Source organism: Lathyrus oleraceus, chromosome 4 (assembly GCF_024323335.1).
Source record: "Lathyrus oleraceus cultivar Zhongwan6 chromosome 4, CAAS_Psat_ZW6_1.0, whole genome shotgun sequence".
Taxonomy (NCBI): Eukaryota; Viridiplantae; Streptophyta; class Magnoliopsida; order Fabales; family Fabaceae; genus Lathyrus; species Lathyrus oleraceus.
In genome coordinates, this window is record NC_066582.1 from 291,967,103 (window position 1) to 291,977,624 (window position 10,522).

At 35.2% G+C, this 10,522-nt stretch overlaps 1 long non-coding RNA gene across 1 annotated transcript; it reads left to right on the forward strand.

Moving 5' to 3' along the window:
* Nucleotides 1-8,666: 8,666 nt before the first annotated feature.
* On the forward strand, nt 8,667-9,895 carry LOC127135459 (uncharacterized). Its single transcript, XR_007808562.1, has 3 exons — nt 8,667-9,006; nt 9,101-9,305; nt 9,510-9,895. It is a non-coding gene; the product is annotated as an uncharacterized LOC127135459 (long non-coding RNA).
* The last annotated feature ends 627 nt before the right edge of the window (nt 9,896-10,522 follow it).

A 10,522-nucleotide genomic window follows, 5' to 3' on the forward strand; every position in this document is an offset into this window, starting at 1 on the left:
AGAACAAATTTAGTTCTACAATGTATCTCTAAGATTTTGATGATAACAAAGGATGAAACAAAATGGTACCCTAACGAAAAATTTCTAAGTATGCAGGACTCTGATCAAAATAATCAGATAGACAATCATCAGATATAGAATCAAGCGCTAAGATACTACTCTGAAGAAACGTAACCAGAAGGGTCTGACCCTGATCCAACAGGCGCTAGCAAAACTAAGGAAGTCAGACACTCTGAAAGAAAAGAATGAATCCAGACTCTAAAGAGATACGCTCCGCAGAAGTTGAATAAAGAGAAACTCTGAAGACAGTCAGATACAAGCATCCTCTGAAGTCGCAAGGTGCTGAAATTAGACTCTGACTAAGATCCGCTCATTCAAGAAAGCTTAACGTTGAAGAAATTCGCTTATAGAAAGAAACTATTTCTAGAAGGAAGTTATGACGCGACCAACACTGTTTTGGAAAGAACAAAGAGAGTAATGACCTTAATCACTCTTCAATGACCAAGATTCTGTCATTAACTCACCCAACGGTCTCCTCCTCCTCCTATAAAAAGAGATGGAACGCTTCACAAGACACACCCGAGACACACAAGAATACAATTTATCAATTACCTTCTTTCACTCTCTCCCGAGCTGCTGCTCTTACGTGAACAATTCTTGTTATCATATTCTGTAATATTTGCTAATTGTTAGGAGCATTGTGTATTACTAATCATATCATTACTGAGATATTTCCTCAAGTGACTTTGTGTAGTCTGAATACTTGAGAGGGCTAAGGGATTAATTCTCTTAGACGTTTGGTTGTGTAATCTTTCAAGATTAGTGGATTAAGTCCTTTTTGAAGGCGAAATCACCTTGGCCGGGTGGACCAGAGTAGCTTTGAATTTCAAGCGAACCAGTATAAAATTCTGTGTTGAACCTTTTATTTTGCGTGTGTCTTAGTTTGTAAAAAGTTTTATTTTCCAAAACAATTCAAACCCCCCTTTCTTGTTTTTCTCTACCTTTAAATCCCTACAAGGACAGTTACAGGTTAGCGTGTGTGTATTGACTACATGAGGTTAAACATCGTGACCAGAAAAGACCACTTCCCGTTGCCAATCATTAATCAAATATTGGAAAGGCTAGATGTTCATGACTACTACTATTTTCTAGATGGATACTCCGGGTATAATCAGATTCTTGTTGCTCCGGAAGACCAAGAGAAGAAATCATTCACATGCCCTTATGGTGTATTTGCATATAGAAGAATGTCATTCGGGCTTTATAATGCTTCATCCAATTTCCAATGTTACATGACTTCCATCTTCGTCGACATGCTTGAAAAGCATATGGACGTGTTCATGGATGACTTTTCGGTCTTTGGACAGGTTCCAGAAAACAAATTTGATTCTGAACTGGGAGAAATGCCATTTCATGGTGCGAGAAGGAATAGTCTTGGGTCACAAAATTTCCTACAGGGGAATTGAAGTCGACCAAGAAAAACTGTAGGTGATATCTAAACTTCCGCCTCCGGTTAACGAAAAAGGTATCGGGAGTTTCTTAGGACATGCGGGTTTTTACCACAGGTTCATAAGAGATTTCTCTAAAATAGCCAAACCGTTGACCACTCTATTAGTCAAAGATAAGGCTTTTGCGTTCGATGAAGAATATGCCACAACTTTTGAGACATTGAAAAACAAATTAGTATCAACACCAATTGTTATTGCCCCAGATTGGTCTCTCCCGTCTGAGATCATGTGAGATGCTAGTGATATTTTTGTAGGGGCAGTTATAGGACAACTGAGAGAGAAGTTGTTACATGTTATTTACTATGCTAGTCATATGTTGAACCCTGCACAAATGAACTATGCAACTACTGAGAAAGAGTTGTTGGCAATGTGTAGTGGTAAATTCATGACCATCAAGCTATGGATAAGCTTAACGTCAATAAGACCAGAGTCGCCACCGCGCTTTTATTGTTTCCAAGGGAAAAGGGAAAAGTACAAAAAAACCTAAAGATAAAAAGTTTTCAAATTAAAACTAATAAAATGCCAGAGATTATAGGTAAGGGGGTTGGTTACACAGAGGAAAGGTGTTAGCATCCAAAGTGTCCTAGATACTCATAGGGAGCCCTTTTTTATGTGTGCATGTGTTTTTGATATAAATGATGTTTGAGAAAAATAGAGTGTGAGGGTGAGAAAAGAATTCATTAATTATATTTTTGTATTTGACAAGACCTCTGGACTTGTGCCTACATACCAGCATAAAAATGAGGGATAAAAACCTCGTAGTTCGTGGTAAAAATTTCAAAGTTGGTGAATTGCTTTTAACAAAAAAATAATTAGGAAGGGAATAAAGGGCCAAAGGTTTGAATGAAGTTGTTTGTTCTTTTTGTCTTTTGAAATTCTAAGTCAATATGATTAGATTTAAGTTTTATTTAAGAAAAAGAAGTTCAAAAATTCAATGGCATAAGACCAAAGTTTCTACTTGAAATAAGGTCTAAGTTTGAAATCACAAGCAAAGAAAGTTTTTGAAAAGAGGGGGGAGATTTTAAAATTTAAGAAGTGGGAGAAGATGAAGAGGCTATCCTAAGCACAAATTAAAATTTAAAAGTTGAAAAGATCTGACCAATGGGATGCAATCCAACAGACAAGAATGCCATATAGAAAACTCACTTTCCCTTTGGACTTTGAATCAAGCAATAATCAATAAGAAATTAGCAATATCCAAATATCAAGAAGATCAAGGCATCAAATAAAGATAGCCATATACAAGCATGCAAATCCATAGCTATCAGTCTTCTTTGTCTTCTCATGTACCAGATAAAATATTCTTTGATCAACTCAAAACAAAAACATTAGACCTAATAACAATTAGCAACAAGTGAGAATAGCAGATGAATTCAGATGAATCCCAAGACTTGCATCAGATGGAGGCTCAGTTCATAATAACTTGGTCTCAAAATGTTAGTATTAGTCAAGTCCTTTTTGCATAGAGAATGTTGCATAGTTCTAAGTCCAACAGTTTAGATCAAGATCAACAGTCCACTAAACATTTTTTTAGGGTTTTTTGTTGTTTATTAAGTATTTTAAGGTCCTAAGACCACAAACAAAATCATAATGCACAGGCAAATATATACAATCAAAAGATATGGCTCAAATGAGCAAAGTGAAAATGACATAAAGATAAACAAGTTAAATGAAATGTAAATGGAAATGAATGATAAATGAGTGAAATTTAAATTGCATAAAGTAAATGACTTGAAAGTAAAACAATATTAATAAGAGTTAGTCAAATGTTAGTTAAGTGTTACTAGTGTTTTGCTTTTAATTGATTAAGTCATTCTTTGGAGAACACTCGACCATCCATTCATAAGCGTGGATCCTTAAACCAAGACATCTTCCATAGGAAGGAAAAAAGGTCAAGTTGCCATACAATACCATGAAGGATGGGAGACTTACGATCTCACTTACTAGAATGTTTTGCCTTTAAGGTCAAATTTAGCTCTATGTTAACCAATCGTAATTGGACTTATGTAGAAGTCACAACTATCTGAAGTCGGGCAATAAATTTTTTGGTGTTAATGCATGTTAGAGATTTAGTATAATGAACCAAAATCCTAAAACATACCACACACTAAAAGAAAAGATCAAGAGAGATGTACCTATCTCATCTATACTTGTATTGGTTCATCTGACACAAGGTCATTGATGAACCAATTAGCCTTAAGACATTAAAGATTTCATTCGTCAATGAAAGGAATGGGAAATAATAGGGATGGAGATGAAAAGGGAGGGGAGTGAGAGAAACACAAATTGGTCATGGGAGGAATTTTATCAAATTAAAATCATTCATTCATTTTGGAAGATGAAATATATATTTCATCAATCCCCTAAATCCAATGATTTTAATCCAACAAAAGTCAAATCAACCTTGACCAAGGCCCAAACGAATAGTCAAACATCACAAGACCATAGAAAATAGCTCAACATAATTTTTACACATTTAATCAATTAAAGATCAAAATTAAAAATGCATTAAAATACAATTTAATTTGGTCAAAACCTAAAACCTCTTCAAAACACCAAATAAATGGCCAAGAGATTTATCCTAGGTCAAACAAGGTCAAAGGACCTTAGACAAAAAATTTCATGATTTTTGAAAAGTCAGAAGTATTTTTAAATAATTAAAAATATGCACAAAAACAATTAATTCATGAAAAATATCAAAATTAATACAAAAAATAATTTTAATTCAGAATATGGAAGAGAAAAATATTTAAATATTTTTGGTGAAAGTCCCATATTTTTTGGATTAAAAATGAAATCAATATGAATTAAACAAAATAAAAGGATTAAACATAAAATAAAAAAAATAAAATAAAAAACAAAAAAAACTAGGGCCATCAGATCTCCCTCATTAATTGAGGTGGTAGATCTGATGGGCATGCGCGCGCTATCTACCATAGTCTTCAGTCAACGCGTCACATGGTTTGTAATCAAAACAGATGACTAAGATTAAAATGTGAGATCATGATCCAATGGTTTTGGACACGTCAACACATCACTGGAGCCCTAGCTCTGGTTGTCTTCTCCGGTGGACCTCACCGGACTGGTCCACCACCAACCACCATGGAAATGAAAAACAAGGACATGGATTTAAATAAAAAATGCTCAGGAGCTCGAATCTGGCCTTAATTTTCTCCAATTCCAAGTATATAAAAAGATACAGGGTTTTGAATTTTGAGGATCATGAACTGAGTTGCTTCGATTTGACCTCAAAGCAACTCAATCTTGTTGCCTACATTGGTAGGACTTCAGGCAACCAAAAATCAACCAAAATAATTGAGAAATGAGGGAGAATCGAAGAAGAGAAATTTCTGAAACTTCACCTTCGAGTAGCTTCAATTCAGATTGATCTTGATCTTGATTTGCTTGATTCTTCCTCCTCTTGCTTGCAGTAATCAATTGAGATGAAAAACGCAATGAACCCTTGGAGTTTGAACTTCAAAACAGAAGGTGAATTCAAACTCGATTTCAAAAAAATCTTCAGGGAATTCTATGATGTGAGGTTCTGAGTTCTCTTGGAAAAGCTTGGGAAAAGTGTGTGTGTTATTTCTGAAGCCATGAGCTTGTTTAAATAGGCAAGGGAATTCATTTTCGCACCACTTGAAAATTTGCTAAAATTGGAAACCATAATGCATGGATGCATGGGCAATGATTTGGGCCTAAAGAATGATATAATCCAACTTCAATTCATGCATAAAGAGTACTGAGGCCATCATTGGAAGCATTCAAAGAGGAATCATCATTTGAATCCAGAACTTGCCAAAATAAATCCCACAAAGGAGCCATGCGCAAGTCCCTCAATTTTGGTCCAAATGAGGTGATCTTGGACCTTTTGGAAAGTTGAGATCAAGGGGAACAACTTTCATTTTTAACACTTTTCTATTTGAAGCTTGGATCATGATGAAGTTTGAGGTGGAAGTTTGGAAAATCAAACATATTTGAAAAGTTTCTAAGTACCAAGTCAAATGTTCACTTCTTCCACCTTGACTAACTTTTGCTATGGACTTCAAATGGAAAAAGTTCACTCATCAAAGTTGTATCTATTTAAAACCTATTCAATTTAGTCACAAAATTTGACCTCATTTGGATTTGGCATGAAGGAGTTATGCATTTTAGAAGTTGATGAAAATCATTTGTTCAATGGTAATGGTCCAAAGTGACCTATAATGTTTCCTCTTGGCACATGCATTTGTAGGTTGAATTTGAACTTATCCCAAACATCAAAGTTTAATAGGACATCTTGAATTTAATCATGGAACTTGAATGGATTTCATCTCATAAAAAATGACCTTCCAAGCAAAACTAGATCTTGACTTAAACATGAAAGTTGTTTGGAATGTCATATTAAGTAACTTTAATCTTGGAATAATTTTCACATGTGAAGCTACGCGAAAAATACCTGAGCGCATCGCACGCTCAAAGATACAACAGAGTCGCCATCGAACTTTATTTATTCCTGAAGGAAAGGGAAAATATCGATAAAACCCGGGGGAAAGAGAAATGGGTAAGGAAGTTGATTATGCAAGGGGAAGGTATTAGCACCTCAAACGTCCATGGTACTCCATGGGAACCGTTTTGAATGTTCTTTGTAAGAAAAAGTGTTATTATGTGAAGATTACTCGTGAAAAGGGAAATGGAGGTTAATAGATAATGGTGAAAAAGGTGAGAAATAGATAATTGTGCTCGCCAAGGATTTGAGACCTCGTGCCTACGTATCCTCATTCATGCAATGAGGAAATCAGAGCTCCGTAGTTCATGGAGCTAGGACGGATAAGTTAGTTGTTTTCAGTGGACAATATTAACATTCGCGTTCTAATGTCGACTGGCTTGTATGCTCGAGCATGAGAGCTTTAAGTGTCTGTCTATTTGAGGTAGAATGGATGAACTCAGATCGCACTTTAGCATTTAAACATTGCTTGCTCGCACATGGGGGATTAAGTGTCGTTCACAGTAGAACGGAAGTAACACGTCCTTTCTGAAAAGGTTTTGAACTGAAAATGAAGCCCAAAGGCAAAACTGAGTTTGATGAGGTGAGTTTGCTTTTATTCTGAAATGAGAGTCATGATTCGAATCATACTAAAGTATATGAATGAAGATGAATACAGTAAGCAATTGGGTCATTCGTCCCGCACCCAAAGATATCCAGAATGGGGGTAGGAATTCTCCAGTCCTATTCCTTCTCCATTGCTTAAGGCTCGTATCGTACAATCCTAATCGTAGGGTTAATTATTTTTGAGTTTATTCACAAAATGGTTTTAGTTTTACTGGGATAACAAAGGATAAAAAGAGAAACCCTGAACGGTGGAAGTCTGATCTTCGGTCTGATCTTCAATGTGTGCTTCAATATGTGTAGAGAGACTTATCAATCATTCGATTTAAATTGCACTGAAGTCTATGAATAGAGATGAATACAGTGAGCAAATGGGTCATTCGTCCCACATCCAAAGATATTCAGAATAGGGGTAGGAATTCTCCAATCCCATTCCTTCTCTACTACTTAAGGCTCATGACGTGCAACTTACATCATAATCGAAGAGTGTTGAATTTGAATTTCCTTGCAGCTTCCCATGATGAAGGGTTGTCTTTGAATGATGAAGAGGCTTGTTAGTCAACTTGAATCGAGTTGTGCTAAAGCTTATGAATAGTGCTGAATATAATGAGCAAACATGTCATTCGTCCTGCACCCAAAGATATTCAAAATGGGGGTAGGAGTTCTCCAATCTCATTCTTTCTCTATTACTTAAGAATCCTGACACACAACTTGGCTCATGATTAACAAGTGTTGCGTTTGACCTTTGTAGTGCATGCATAGTAGTCATGTCTTGTACTGATTTGAACTACTTGAACTCTCGATCTTGATCTTTGTATCTTGATTGAACTTGGAGATCCAACATCCAGCATCTTGATCACAAGGACTTGCTTTATCAAGTGATCAAAGGTCTTTTCATCACTTGACTAAACTTGGGTGATTAAGCACAGTCAAAGGATTTAGTCAATCAAAGCGTACTTTGATCAACTTAATCGGTGGAGAAAAATTAGTTGAATTGAGTGTACAACTATCTAAAGGGTTAATGTTATTTTGGAATTATTTTCTAAGTCCTAAAACTAAGGGAACATGCAAGAATTAGACTATTTCTAAGTCTAGGGGTAAAATTGACAATTGACACTTATTGAATGAATATGAGATTAAATTTCTAATTATGAACTCTAATGAAAAATCAATTAAATTCTAAACTATTTTAATTTCTAAATTCAATAAAATTCTAAGATTTTTAATGGTCCTAATTAAATTCTAATACCTAATTAATTCCTAACTAATTCCCAATTTTTTTAATCTAATCTAAAAGTTTAAGGGATTGTCTAATTATTTCTAATCCTAAAATTATTTAATCTTAATGGTATTTCTAATTAAACTAAAAATACTCATTAACTGGAATTCTAAAATTAAGCTAATATCGATTAATTCTCATATTTCCTAAAAAGTCTATTACACTAATATAACATTTTAATAAACCTAAATTCATAATTATTTCTAATGTTTCTAATTGAAAATCTAAATTTAATATTGCTAATAATATTTCCAATTTCCTTTTAACTAATTCTAAAATTAAATTCTAATTATCCTAATAGTCTAAGCTAATATCCTAATTATATTCTAATTATTTTCTAAAGATCTATTGAGTTCTAGTTAAACCAATCTAATGAAATTTAATTAAGTTTTAACATCCTAATATTCCTACATTACTCTAGATCCTAATATGCTAATTGAATTTCTAATCAAATCCTAAAATTCCCCTAATTATCCTAAATCCCTAATTAAGATTCTAAAGATCCTAATTATGTCATTCTATAATCCTAATTAGATCATAACAAAAATAATCAGCAAAGCCACAAAAAAACCTGGACTTGGGCTTTTGCAACGAATAGGGGTTGTAGGCCCAGTTCTGGGGGTAAGTAGAGAATGGTTCGCTTCGGCCTAGCTGGAAAGGCCCATGGATTCATCATGGTCAGGTGAAAACAGGGGGTACAAAGGGATTAACGGATATGGAACGGGTTCACAGTCCGTTTGGGCCTTTAGGCCCAAACCAAATTCAAATACATAGTGACGCATCGAGCTCTTGTCCATCATCTATAAGCAACAAATTGAAATCCAAGCCAAAGGTTATGTTTCTCGCACTCCTTCGACAACGGTACAATGTTCCGCCGCTGCATCGTATCTCCATCATCGTTCATCAATTCAACGGCGTAGTGCATGATCCATGCATCACCGGCAACACATCCGTTGCAACCGCTTCACGCTTATGTAATCGACGATGAGTTTCGTCGTAGCTCCGTGTCTCATTTTGGAATTGACGGATTCTGGCTCGCTCATTCGATGATTATAAAAGGTAGGAATTGAAACAAAACGTGAATCGCAGCAAGCTAGGAGACTCACCGTTTCGTCGCGGCAAAAAAACAGGTGCGAACCATAGGTCGATCTCCTCCTTCCTCGTTTCCGATCTTGCCTCTTCTTATTATGATTCCAGTTTTTTCTTGTTTCCATTATGGAGTAGTTTGGATCCGGGATCGATGATCGGAGCGGCGATATCAAGATGTGGTGGAGCCGAAGTTGACCTTCTTGCGATTCCGTTACGGAGTAGTTTGGATTCAGGTGTGTGAACGTATGAAGCGAGAGAGAGGATCCCAAGAAAATCTCTGAGAATTCGAGAGAGAAGAGGGAATCTCAAGAGTGAATCCTCCTCTAAAAATTGTAACAAGGTGATGCTTATATACACTTCCATTCCGTTAATTCATTACACTCCGTTAATTCCCGCGTGTGCAAAGTTGTTGGGTGTTTGTTAACTCTGTGAGAAATTCTGTTAGAGTTATTAGTTTGTTAATTAATTCTAATTTCTGTTAAAATCAGAGTTTTATTGAGTCTTTAATTTCTGCTAAAATGTGAGTTTTGTTGTAAATCTGCAGGTTTTGCGTTGTGTGATTGGCGTTTGCTGTTGTTACGTTCAGCTTTGCACCGTCGTTTTGGTCGCCTTTGGTTTCCGTTTGCGCATCATGTTGTTGTGGTCGTTGATGCGTTGCATTTTGTAGCTGCATTTCCTTGTCGTCTTCGGTTTTGGTACTTGGCTTATGCAACTTCTGTTTTTTCACTGCAGCTACAATTGCATTTGGGACTGTAATCAGCAGCTTGCCTTTGTACGTACCTGGCTTGTTCTGCAGCTTTTGGCTTTTCATTTCCATGTTATACTTTAGACAAATGTGCCTAAGTAAATTGGGATGGGTTGAGAATATGGGTTATGGACAATGGATTTTTTGATGCTTGAATTATGAAATTAGATTTGGGTTATGGTTAATTATGAAATTGGTTGGTTAATTTGGTTAATTGGAGTTGGATATGGAGAATGGAGATTGATATGGATCAGAAACAATATGGATATTTGGTTGTTCAATTAAAAATGGATAATAAAAAAAAACTTGGATATGGATAATTGGATTGAATTGGATAAATGGAAAATGATTTTAATGGATATAGTGAATTGGATTACGGATGTGGGTTCAATCCAAAGAAAAATGGGCCTCCCTAAATTAACAATAATGACCTTTCCCCAAAAATGAATAAAAAGGAAATTCTAAAGATTAAATTGGATTTAAGAATTGATTTGAACTATTAAACTCCATTTGAATTATCAAGAATTAATTCGAATCATCAAAGTTGATTTGAATTTCCAAAATCAATTTGAATTATTCAAAGATTAATCTTGACAAAAAAATGACGAAACGACATTCAACATTAATCTAAATCAATTTAATCTCCAAAATTACTTTGAAAGAAATGATGAAATGATTATGGACATTATGTTAAATGGGATGATCAAGTACGGTTCCACATGGAAATCCAAATCCGAATTCGAGCTCATATTATGAACTGCATATCATGACCAATATATCCAAGACTATTATATTATGCGTTGCAATGGATG